A 13,786-nucleotide genomic window follows, 5' to 3' on the forward strand; every position below is an offset into this window, starting at 1 on the left:
GACTTGTGGGGGGGTTCCACTGTATTGGTGCTTGGGGGGTCTTGCTAATGCGACATAGCACCCACCAAAATTCCACCAGAATCTGAGCTGCAAAATCCAAAAATCACTCCTTCCGTTCTGAGTCCTGCCATGCACCCAACTGGTATTTTTTGGTCACATGTGAGGCATTGCCGTACTCGGGAGAAATTGGGGCACAGATTTTGGGGTGCTTTTTCTCCTTCATACCTTCTGAAAATGAAAAATTTCGAGCCAGAACTGCATTTTTGTGTAAAAAATGTAATTTTTCATTTTCACTGCCCACTTGTATCAAAATTGGTGAAACCCCTGGGGGTTTGAAATGTACACTATACCCCTAGATGAATTCCCTGAGGGGTGTAGTTTTCAAAATGGGGTGACTTGTGGGGGGGTTCCACTGTATTGGTGCTTGGGGGGTCTTGCTAATGCGACATAGCACCCACCAAAATTCCACCAGAATCTGAGCCGCAAAATCCAAAAATCACTCCTTCCGTTCTGAGTCCTGCCATGCACCCAACTGGTATTTTTTGGTCACATGTGAGGCATTTCCGTACTCGGGAGAAATTGGGGCACATATTTTGGGGTGCTTTTTCTCCTTCATACCTTCTGAAAATGAAAAATTTTGAGCCAGAACTGCATTTTTGTGTAAAAAAATGTAATTTTTCATTTTCACTGCCCACTTGTATCAAAATTGGTGAAACCCCTGGGGGTTTGAAATGTACACTATACCCCTAGATGAATTCCCTGAGGGGTGTACTTTGCAAAATGGGGTGACTTGTGGGGGGGTTCCACTGTATTGGTGCAACATAGCACCCACCATTCATTCCACCAGAATCTGTGCTGCAAAATCCAAAAATCACTCCTTCCCTTCTGAGTCCTGCCATGCACCCAACTGGTATTTTTTGGTCACATGTGAGGCATTGCCGTACTCGGGAGAAATTGGGGCACAGATTTTGGGGGGCTTTTTCTCCTTCATACCTTCTGAAAATGAAAAATTTTGAGCCAGAACTGCATTTTTGTGTAAAAAAATGTAATTTTTCATTTTCACTGCCCACTTGTATCAAAATTGGTGAAACCCCTGGGGGTTTGAAATGTACACTATACCCCTAGATGAATTCCCTGAGGGGTGTACTTTGCAAAATGGGGTCACTTGTGGGGGGGTTCCACTGTATTGGTGCTTGGGGGGTCTTGCTAATGCGACATAGCACCCACCAAAATTCCACCAGAATCTGAGCTGCAAAATCCAAAAATCACTCCTTCCCTTCTGAGTCCTGCCATGCACCCAACTGGTATTTTTTGGTCACATGTGAGGCATTGCCGTACTCGGGAGAAATTGGGGCACAGATTTTGGGGTGCTTTGTCTCCTTCATACCTTCTGAAAATGACAAATTTGGAGCCAGAACTGTATTTTTGTGTAAAAAAAATATTTTTTCATTTTCACTGCCCAGTTGTACCACAATTGGTGAAACCCCTGGGGGTTTGAAATGTACACTATACCCCTAGATGAATTCCCTGAGGGGTGTAGTTTGCAAAATGGGGTCACTTGTGGGGGGGTTCCTAACTTTTAGCATCTTATGGTGCCTAGAAACCTACATGGTGCCTAAAAAATAATCTCATAAAAAGGAGGCTCCAAAATCAAGTAGGTGCTCCTTCTATTATGAAGCCTGTGGTTTGGTCACCGTGCACACTAGGGCCACATGTAGGATATTTATGAAAACAAAAGAATTGGGGGAATCAATTTTCAGTCACATTTCTCTAGTAAAATGTACTGTGTTCCTTAGAAAAATGTATTAAAATTGCAAATCTGCAAAAAAAAAGAAATTTTGAAATTTCACCTACACTTTGTTTTAATTCCTGTGAAACACCTAAAGGGTTAACAAACTTCCAAAATGCTGTTTTGAATACTGTGAGGGGTGCAGTTTTTGAAATGGCATCATTTATGGGGGTGTCTCACATACAAGTCCCTCAAAGTCACATCAGAACTAAACTGGTCCCTAAAAAAATCAGTGTTTGAAATTTTCTTGAAAATTTGAGAATTTGCTATTCATATTGTAAGCCTCCTAGTGTCCCAAAAAATTAAAAGGAAGTTGAAATAATGATGTCAACATAAAGTAGACATATGGTCTATGTTAGTTATTCACTATTTTGAGTGGTACGATTATTTGTCTCACAAGCAGAAAATTTAACATTTTGCAAATCGCTAAATTTTCCATTTTTTCACGATATTTTGGTATTTTTCACAAAAAAACACAGACTGTATCGACCCAAATTTACCACTAATTTGAAGTACAATGTGTCACGAAAAAACAATCTCAAAATCACTGGGATAAGTAAAAGCAAAAAAAAGTTATCCCCACTTAAGTGAGACATGTCAGATTTGAAAAAAAGGGCTCTGTCAGGAACGCAAAAACTGGCTCTGTCAGGAAGGGGATAAGAACTCTTTTGGTTTTCCCTATGTAACTTTTTCCACATCTACATGTTAGCATATATTTTTTGTATAATCATTTTTTATTGAGTTTCAAGAAAGATAAGAAAACATGGGAGGCATGAGATGAAACATATGAACAGCCCACAAGTCTCGACGCAGCGAGATTAAATTTTTTTTTTTTCCTCTAAGTAATAGCATGTACGCTGTTAGTATCTTCCTCCAACATTATTACAATTCGAATAACATGAGTTAAACTAGAGAGGTTGCATTGCGGCTAATCGGTAAGGTTGTTAAGTTGAAAACAATGGGGTAAATACAAGTGGGGGGGGGGGAAAAGAAGAGAAAGAAAAAGAAAAGAAAAAGGAAAGAAAAAGGGGGGGGGGGGGGGGTGACCTTTCCCATACATTGTGCTGTCATTGCATTTTAAGCTGTTGTGGTCTAGGGTTAACCCAGGTATTTTCTTTACACGAAGAGGGCCTTGTATTCCTGTGAAGATTTATACTCCATCCAGGGGAGCCATGTGACTGCAAATTCAGAATGTTTATCTACTGATGAGAGCAAGACGTCCTCCATAGACATATAGTATTCAATTTTTATAAACCAAGATTTGCGTGTGGGTGGGATTATGGATTTCCATAAGGTAGGTATACTTGCTCTCGCCGCGTTGCCAAGGTGTCTGATCAAAGAAGTTCTATAAGAGGAGAGAGGTGTGGTAGAGTGGTTCAACAACCAAAAGGCAGGAGTCGTGGGGACAGGGATGTGAAGGATTTTCTGTGAGGTCTCTATAACCTCATTCCAGAAGGGTGTGATTAGCGGGCAGTCCCACCATATATGCATGAGGGAGCCAGTGGACTTCTTGCATCTCCAGCAGGTTGCTGGAGTGTTAGGGTTCATGATGTGCAAAATGGAGGGGTGTCTGTACCATCTCATAATTAATTTGTATTGTGTTTCTCTGGTTTGGATGCATATAGAGCTGGTGTGGGCCTTTATGAAAATTGATTCCCATTCCCTATCAGATATGTTTAGGTTAAGGTCCTTTTCCCACGCCCGGGTGAATGATGAAGTGGTGTCACTGTTTAGGTCTTGGAGGATTTTATATAGCAATGAGATTGTGTGGGTGGTGTCGCAGGTGGAAATACAGAGTCTTTCAAACGCTGTCAGTTCGCGGGATGAACAGGGTGTTCTGGAGCCTGTTTGTATATAGTGTCTGACCTGTAGGAATTTCCAGAAGTCCCTTGATGGGACATTCCATTTTGTTTGTAAGTCGGAGAAAGGGCGCATGCTTGAGCCCAGCATCATCTGTCCTACTCTAAAGAGGCCTTCTAGTGCCCAGTGAGAGAAGTCTTGTGTGCTTAAACCGGGTTGAAAATCCGGGTTGAATAAAAATGACGTTAGTGGGCCAAAGTCAGAGGATATGAGTGGGTTTCGGCGTAGGAGTTTCCAAGTGTGTAGTGTGGGGGGAATGGTTGGGTGAGAAGGTGGCGGTTTGGGAAGTGCGGGGAGCCAGGGGAATATTTCGGGGAATTGGCTCACACAAATTCCTTCGAGTTCTACCCATTGCTTACTTTTACGATTCCTGGTCCAGTCCAAAACTCTATTTAGATGGATGGCATGATAGTACTTCTTAATATCTGGTAATCTAAACCCCCCCCTTTCGGTACTTCTCGCTAGGATCTCCCGCTTAATTCTGGGTCTCTTGCGTTGCCAAATAAATTGTTGGGTCAGTGTCCGAATAGTGTTGAACCATATGTCTGGGACAGAGATTGGTAAGGTCTGGAGTATGTAGAGTAGCTTGGGTAAAGAGTTCATTTTGGTGACATTTATTCTCCCCAACCAGGATAACTGTTTGTTGTGCCATCTACAATAATCTGCACGGAGGGATTTGAGAAGGGGTTGGTAATTTAGGGTGTACAGCCGGGTTAAGTCGCTAGGTAGTTTGATACCTAGGTATGTGATGTGGGAAGGTTGCCATGTGAATGGGAAGGAGCTCTTGAGCTGGGGGACTGACATGGGGGGAATTGAAATATTGAGGATACTGGACTTGGACATGTTGACTTTAAAATTTGAGAGGGAGCCAAAGCGTTCTAATTCATGCATAAAGTGGGGGAGTGATGCTGCTGGTTGTGTGATGATCGCCAATAAATCGTCTGCAAATAGTGCTAGTTTGTAATCTGTCTCTCCAACTCGTATGCCAGAAATGTTTGCGTTGGCTCTTATCGCCCTGGCCAATGCCTCCATACATAACACAAAGATTAGTGGCGAGAGGGGACAGCCTTGTCTCGTTCCGTTGTTAATCGGGAAGGGATCCGATAGGAGGCCATTGGTCCTCACTCTTGCTGTGGGCATATGGTATAGGGCCAGGATTCTATGGATAGCCTTTGTCCCCAATCCGATGTACTCCAGCACAGACCGCATGAAATCCCAGCATACCCTATCAAACGCCTTCTCGGCATCAGTAGAGATAAGGATAGTGGGGATGTTATGGCGAGAGGCTAGATGTATTAAGTTTAGTACCTTGGTGGTATTGTCTTTTGCCTCGCGGCCCGGTACAAATCCCACCTGGTCATTTTGGATCAGAGCAGGGAGAAGTCTGTTTAGCCTATTCGCCATTAACTTTGCAAACAGTTTGATATCCACATTGAGGAGGGAGATGGGTCTGTAGCTGGAGCACACCGAGGGGTCTTTCCCCGGTTTCGGGATTACTGTTATGTGTGCTTCTAAAGACTGTTTGGAGAAATGTGCTTCTGCTGAGATGGCGTTGAAGGCCTGTAATAATTTGGGAGTGAGTATTTCTTTGAAGGTCTTATAGTAAATTGCTGTAAAGCCGTCTGGGCCGGGACTTTTGCCTAGTGGTAGGGATGATATGGCCGATTCTAGCTCTATCTGGGAGAATGGTTCTTCTAGTAGGTCTCTATCATTAGGGGAAAGGGTTGGGAAAGCAACTGAGGATAGGTATTCCTTTGCTTGGAACATTTTCTGTAGATGTTCAGTTTGTGAGGGGGTTTTGTGCAAGTTGTAGAGTGAGGAGTAGTAGTTTTTAAAGCATGACGCAATTTCAGGGGTTTTAAAACAATAGGTATTTGTGTCTTTCTTTATCTTGTTGATAAAGGAAGCGGATCTTTGAGCTTTGAGAGCTTGCGCAAGCAATCGACCAGGCTTATTACCCCATTGATAGTACTTATTCTTACATTTACGTATTTCCAGTTTGGTGCGTTCGGCTAAGAGTTTATTCAGTTTGTTGCGGGATTCGATTAGTTCTGTTAGGGGTGACGGTGAGGTCCCAGACTTATGTAGGGTTTCGAGCTTATGGATGTTTTCTAACAGTGCATTTATCTGTGCAGTTCTTTGTTTTTTCCTATACGTGCTCAGCTGTATCAGTTTGCCCCTGATGACGCATTTATGTGCTTCCCATAGGGTTATCGCGGATATGCCTGCAGTATCGTTCAACTCAAAATATTCTAATAGAGTTTTGTCTAATTCTGCTTTGCAGTATATATCCTGTAGTAGTAACTCGTTGAGTCTCCATGTCCATTGGCCAGGGGTCTGTTGGGGAGTTTCTAGCGTTATTGTGATTGGGGCATGGTCTGACCAGGTAATGGAGCCTATTGATGCGTCTAGGAGTAGGGGTAAGTGTCTGTGACTTATGAATATGTAATCTAATCTGGAATAGGTCTGATGGGGATGGGAGTAAAATGAGTAGTCTCTACTAGAAGGATTAAGAGTTCTCCAGGAGTCAACCATTTGGAGGTCATGGAAAATTTTCTGAACTTTTAGATATTTTTGGGCTGTAAATCTGCTGGAGCCTGTGGAGGTATCAGTGGTTGGATCTAAGGTCCAGTTTAGATCTCCTCCCAGGATTGCCGTACCTTCAAGTAGAGAGTCTAAGTGTGTCAAATGTGTGCGGAAGAATGAATGTTGGTCTTGATTAGGGGCATACACCACTACGAAGGTGTAGGGTTGAGCAGAAATTTTACATTTTATGATGAGCAATCTACCAGGGACTGGTTTTAGTATCGACACATCAGAGAGCTGAAGATGTCTAGAAAACATTATTGCCACTCCTTTGGACTTGCTATTAGGGGTATTGCAATAGTAGGCAGTGGGAAAGCGGTGGTTGGAAAGAGATGGGTTTTTAGCGGATAGCCTAAAGTGTGTTTCCTGAATCATGGCGACATCTGCTCTTTCTGCCCAGAGGGTCCTGAGCAGGCTGCTTCTTTTCTCTGGGGTGTTAAGGCCTTTGGCATTAATGGAGAGAATCTTCAATTTACCTGTTGTGGCCATAATTGTTGAGGTAGAGTATGGTCTGCATATTGTTGTGAAAGGTCAGGGAGAGAGGGTGTGGAGAGGGGGGGAGGGAGACATGGAAGAAAGAGGTACATTTAAACATTTTAAACCACAAAAGATACAAAGAACAAAATACAATCCCGCTGTGAGGCGACCAGCGGTAAAGATCCGCTAGCGTCTCAGAAGGCAATGGAGCCTAAGGCGGGTGTGGGGTGGGGGGAGCCACCGCTATTAAACAGTGCATAATTTCTCCCAAGGGAGATATAATGGAAAGTGAGAGTGCAACTGAGAACCAAAAAAAAAGAAGAAAGGGGTACGTTATACCTTTGTAGACCCTGTGGATATGTACTCCAAACGGTATTAACAGGGGAGAATAGACTATCTCCTTTTAAGCGTACACAGAAAAGTTAACTGTCTAGTGATATGTGTTAAGCTAACTTAGAGTTACATTGTGATAACACCATAATATAACATTATAATCACCAGTCCTGGGTACGGTCAAGGGTATGAAAAGGGTCTTGGCCAGGATGGGCTTGTAGGTCTTCAGGTGGATCCGAGATCGGGGGGTATCGAAGCTTGGCCTTGTTTCTTTCTGGCATGGTGTACTTCTTGCCAGGGTTGATCTTGTCGCCGTTGCTGAAGGAGAGGAAGGTCTGGATGGTTGAACTCCCAGCTAGGTATGTCAAGAGCTGGTAGGCCCAAGGCTGTGCAGAACGTCGGGAGGTCAGAGAAGGAGTTTAGTACATGATGTTTGCCGGCAGAGGTTACTTGTAGGTTGAAGGGGAATCCCCATTTGTATTTCAACTGTCGCTTGCGGAGTTCGGCGGTGAGTGGTCTTAACGCTTTCCGCTGCTGGAGTGTATGCCAGGACAGGTCTTGATAAATTTGTACCGTAGAGCCATTAAAGTCTATACCATCAAGTTGCCGTATCTTGCGTACAATATTCTCCTTCTGCGAGTAATAATGTAGGCGACATATCACGTCTCGTGGGCGGTCAGACGGTGATCCTCTAGGTCTCAATGCCCGGTGTGCTCTATCTAGAAGAATAGATTCTGAGGGATCGTTTCCGAGGATCTCGTTGAAGATCTTGGTAAGTGCGTCTTGCAGGTTTTCCTGAGTGACCTCCTCAGGCAGTCCTCGCAGGCGGAGGTTGTTTCTTCTCCCCCTGTTGTCCAAGTCTGTCAGGTGCATTTGTAGAGAGCGAATCTCCGCGGATTGAGCGGCTAGGATCTCTGTAAGAGAGTTGCAGAATGTATTAGTTTCTTCTTGGGATATTTCTAAGGAAGTTGTGCGTTGGGATAGTTGGGACAAGTCCTGTCGTACAGCAGCAATTTCTTGGCGGACGGTATCTTGAATGTCCTGCTTGGTTGGGAGGGTTTTCATGTAGGACAGGGTGTTTCTGATTTCGGATAGCTCCGTTACTAGCAAGGAGGCCTGGAGGGTCGAAGGCGGAGCAGGAGATGCCTGGGTTGGCGAGTCGTCTGCTTGCATGGATGAGGTAGACTGTAGAAATGGTCTCATATCAGTTTGAGACATGCTTTCTTTGGGAAGAGGAGTAGTGCCTTTCTGAAGAGTCTTTCTGCCTTTGACCATAATTAGCTCAAAAGCTTAGTGTAGAAAAATGGGGGGAGGGTCTCGGATCTAGATAGGTTATCTTAGGTCGCACTCACATTGACGCGGCTCATCTCATTGGGCGGTGGCTCCCGAGGGCCTGGCTTTAGGGGTACATCCTCATTCCGGATGTGTCATATTTAGAAAGCTTTGACCTTTTCTCACCTCTGGGCGCTGCGCACGCTACTGTGAGTTGATGACGGAGGGTCAGCTTGCACCACTTTGGTTTATTGGTAAGTTGGGGTAGGAGGTGTTCACTTTGTCAGTGGATGGCCTTGCTGGGTTACTGACCGTATTTCGTGCCTATAGACACTAGAGGGCAGTCTTGCATAACATATGGGATCCCTGCAGAGTCTGGAGAGTCAGCTGAGTTTGTTTTCTGTTTGCAGTAAAATTTGTGAGGTCAGGAACAGGAGAAGAAAAGGGGCACTTTTACTCCATCATGTGCGGCAGTGCCTCACTTTATGAGCCAGGGGTTTGAGGGGTGGTGTTGCTGAAGGAGGATCCCCTAGACAGGGACAGCTTGGGGGGTACTCCCTCTCTTCAGGCTCTGGGGTGTGTGTGTAAGCTCCTGTTCTGCCTTTGCTTCTCCCCTTAATGCGAGCCGGAGACAGGGGGGGGGTGGATGCAAGAGTTTGCCTGGGACAGTATCCCTGGGAGGGGTATCTGTCACTGGTGAGGACCCAGGGGATAAACAGGGCCCTTGGCTTTAGTACTCCCTGGGCTGTAAGATGGCGGGTGTGAGGTAATGGCGGTTGCCCCACCGCTGCAGCACCTGGTGAGTGCTATACCCTCGTCTCCCCGGCTGCCTACTGTAGGTCCGGTCCCGCTTGGGGCTCCTGCTGTGCGTGCTGCGGGTGTGGGGGTCAGGGAGGTTGCCCTGCTGCCTCCGTCTGGAGTGCGAGCGCTCTGATGTGGTGGCGCGTGTGCTAGTCCCCCCCCGCTGAGGTCTGACCTGAGATGGGTGTCCGTTGGAGGGCTCTCGCAGGCTGGGTCTCCCCAGCTCTGACGTTGCCGCTTTCCGAGACTCGTCTGTTCAGCGGCTTCTCTTGCGGGTCCCGCTCGGTCTGCGCTGTGGAAATTGAGGCCCCGGCTTGGTCCTGCGACTAGGCCGCAACCCGCGAGAGCGCTGAAAAGCACTCCCCGGCTCCGCGACACCAGTCAGCTGCCGTCGGGGCGTTAGGGAACAGGGATGGGTTGGAGGGGCGAGTTTGGGGTAAGTAGTTTGGCTGGAAATAGCCTTTATCAGCGTCCCCACTCCGGAGCTCTTTCTCTGCACGTCTGGTCAGGTTGCTCGCCAGGCCACGCCCCCATGTTAGCATATATATTACGTGTGTCGTAAGACAGGTCATACGACTTTTAATTTTCCATGACTTTGTATGGTTCTGATTCCAGAAAATGGACCTTTCCCTATCGGCATATTGACACACTTTACACTTGTTGCATGGAAAAAAACCATCTATGGTTTTCAACCAACCATCATTTTTGTTGTTTATGGTCTTTAGTCTACTTGGGGCCAAGGAGTTCTTTAAAGATGCGGCTTTTCTAAATATAAGTTGGGGTCTAGATGGTAGAAGGGGTTTAAGTAAAGGGTCCAACAATAAAATATCCCAATGGCGAGTGAGAATCTTGCGTATTTCATTACTCTCACTATTGAATTGTGTGACAAATGGAACCATGATATTTTGGTTATCTGTTTTCTTTTTATACTGCAGTAACTCTGTCCTGTCACGTTTAAAAGCTCTCTCTTTACATTCATTAACTAATTTTGAGGGATATTGTTTCTCAAGAAATCTGTTACTATAAATGTCAGCTTGTTTGTTGTGCACTATAACAGTTGCCATCATAAAAAATGGGTGAATAATATACCTTATTCTCAATTTGTTAGGGTTCGCAGAAATTGTGCAAGTGACGACCTATACAACAAACAAGCTGACATTTATAGTAACAGATTTCTTGAGAAACAATATCCCTCAAAATTAGTTAATGAATGTAAAGAGAGAGCTTTTAAACGTGACAGGACAGAGTTACTGCAGTATAAAAAGAAAACAGATAACCAAAATATCATGGTTCCATTTGTCACACAATTCAATAGTGAGAGTAATGAAATACGCAAGATTCTCACTCGCCATTGGGATATTTTATTGTTGGACCCTTTACTTAAACCCCTTCTACCATCTAGACCCCAACTTATATTTAGAAAAGCCGCATCTTTAAAGAACTCCTTGGCCCCAAGTAGACTAAAGACCATAAACAACAAAAATGATGGTTGGTTGAAAACCATAGATGGTTTTTTTCCATGCAACAAGTGTAAAGTGTGTCAATATGCCGATAGGGAAAGGTCCATTTTCTGGAATCAGAACCATACAAAGTCATGGAAAATTAAAAGTCGTATGACCTGTCTTACGACACACGTAATATATATGCTAACATGTAGATGTGGAAAAAGTTACATAGGGAAAACCAAAAGAGTTCTTAAAATACGTATTTTAGAACACATGAGGAGTATAAAAAATAAAGTTCTTGCACACAGCGTTCCAAGACATTTTTCTGCTTGTTGTGCGTCTAATCTTGAACATTTCTCTTTTAAAGCTCTGGAACACATCACCTTGGATGAAAGGGGAGGTGATATCCTCAAAAAACTTAGTAAAAGGGAGACGTATTGGATTTATACGTTAAATACGCTCTCTCCCTATGGTCTTAATGAAGAAGTGGATATTGTACCCTTTCTGCACTAATATATGTATGGCCGGGGCTTCCACACTGATACGAAGTTGATGTTGAGGTAACACTCCTTCTTCGTGTCTATAGGGTTGAGGTGCCCGGTAGTGCATATGGTGCAGATCAGTATCCACTCTTTGTTTATTAATGCCCTGGTTTAAGATTCTGTGATAAAAATTACCAGTTTAATATATCTTGACTGAGTTGTTTTCCATATGGATTTTTCCCCCCTATGGTTATTGTCGAATTACATCATTGTGGTTTATTGATACGTTTTTTCTTCTCTCTCCCGATTTTATGTCTTATAATTAGGTACTTCCCGGTGTTTTGTACTTTTGTATTTTTCTATTTTTGTATTTTTATATATTTATACTATTCTTGTCTATATTTATATGCTTTTTAATTATATTGACTGAGCTGTGTTCCATTATATATATGGTAAACTTATTTTAATTAATTAAACAAATGTGTTGTTTTTATAACGTTTGATTGAATATACATTTTCTATTTTATCCTTGTAATGCTTACTTCTGTAATCTCGACGTGTGTATGATTTTTTTTCCTCACGTCTGAGTATGTTAAATTTTACGCTCTGTACATATCGATTTTTTGATGTCTGATGTGGACAACAGCTGATTGGCTTTGTCATTAGCTATCTTGCTATATATACGTAACCATACTTACCTGTCTCCACGCCTCCTGACGAAGTCCCGTGTGACGAAACGCGTTGGGGCGGGACCTGCTGACGTACAGGATCCAGTACGCTGTTACAGCTGAAGCTTGGTCCGTGTAAGACGCTGATGTGGTGGATGCTTTCCAGTTACACACTGCCGGAGCTGTTGGAGTCGCTCTCCCGCTTCCTGAGCCTAATCCTCTGTGCCCACACGGTGATTCTTATGCTGACTGCTCCTTTTTACGATGTATGTGAGAATTACACTTTCTTGAGTAAAGTCATATATGATTAACTCATTGTGCGCTCCTTCTCTTTCCGTTTTGTATGTACTTCACCTTTGAGGCTGAGACAAGTCTTATGTCGAAGTGAGCTGCACCGTACATCTACAAGTGGATAATTATATCCTTAAGCCTTAGTAAATTGGCTTTGCGCGGATCCAATCTGTATGTATATATATATATATATATATATATATATATATATAGTCAGTATATTGCCTATATTTATATGCTGGGTTTTGGGGGTTTTCTGAAATCCCAAATTATTTCTGCTGTTTGCAGCCTGTGCTCCTGTTATTGTGCAGGGGGAGCAGCCTATGGTGTCCTGGTTATTATGCAGGGGGAGCAGCCTGTGGTGTCCTGGTTATTATGCAGGGGGAGCAGCCTGTGGTGTCCTAGTTATTATTCAGGGAGAGCAGCCTGTGGTGTCCTGGTTATTATGCAGGGGGAGCAGCCTGAGGTGTCCTGGTTATTGTGCATGGGGAACATCCTGTGGTGTGCTGGTTCTTATGCAGGGGAGTAGCCTGTGGTGTCCTGATATTATTATACAAGGGGAGCAGCCTATGGTGTCTTATTATTATTATTATAATAATTATACAGGGGAAGTTGCCGGTGGTGCCCTGTTATGATTATACAGGAGGAGCAGCCTGTGGTGTACTGCTGTTATTATAAAGGGGGAGCAGGGTGTTTTCTGTGCCTTCAGCGCCCCCCCCCCCCCCCCCCCCATCACTGAATTATTCTCCACCCTTTGCGGCAATATTTTTTTTTTCCGGGGGCGGGAGTGGATCTCCAGGAATCGGTGATGCGTTCTTACTTATGGGCCAGTGCTCTGGACTTGCCCCCTAGGCTAAAAGTAGCCAGCCAGCCCCTGATCACCGGCCATTCAGCTCTTACCTGTCATTTATCAAACCAAGCCTGTACCTTCACAGGTAGGAGCTGATTGGTCGGTGATAAAAACCAGTTTATCACTTCACCTAGTTTATTAAATCTACCCCTGCTTCTGCAAACGTAACTGCCAAAGGGTGGTCTATTTGCATCTTGAGCTGAATTTTTAGCCCGAGATACCTGATAGGAATGATAGTAAATTTCAGTGTTGTCCAGGTGCCTTTGGAACGTCCTGCTGAGTTGTGTGTTCTACCATGATTTTCATCCATATTTGACCAAACTCAGCTGATTTTTGTGTTTAGTAAATGACCAAATTGGGATTCCTGGCCAAGATTGCCTCATTCGTAACCATCCGATCCTATTACATTTTTAAGTTAATGCTCAGAAGGCCAAAATGAGGGTAGAGGCATGTAAGCATTGGTATGAGTATTTTTTCGTGAGTGCGTCTCATGCAGAGAACACAAAGATATAATATATGAATTCTCAACCACTGGTGCAAATTTCACACTGATGATTGCATCTTGATCCCTCCCATTTATAATATATCTAGCCTAAATGTAGCTGCTGCAACCTAGTCAAATTGAATTTAATTGGTACTTTTATTTTGTATTAGTATTAGAATGTAATTGTATATTACTGTACATGGTAACTTCAATGTCGTATTTACAGTATTAGTAAAACAGCCATACGTATTTACCGCTTTGGCCTATAGATGGCAGTGAATTGACATTGTTTTAGTAACTTTGTCACCACATTCTATAATAAAAACATTTAAAGTATTTTTTAATGACCAGCTGCAATAGCTGCAATTATTGTATCGTATGACTGAGTTGGAGATCAGTTTTGCAATTTTATTACAAGCTCCTGGTCAGAAGTTTATCATCATGAAGT

The sequence above is a fragment of the Crinia signifera genome, chromosome 3 (assembly GCF_055691185.1).
Source record: "Crinia signifera chromosome 3, ASM5569118v1, whole genome shotgun sequence".
In the NCBI taxonomy this organism is placed as follows: domain Eukaryota; kingdom Metazoa; phylum Chordata; class Amphibia; order Anura; family Myobatrachidae; genus Crinia; species Crinia signifera.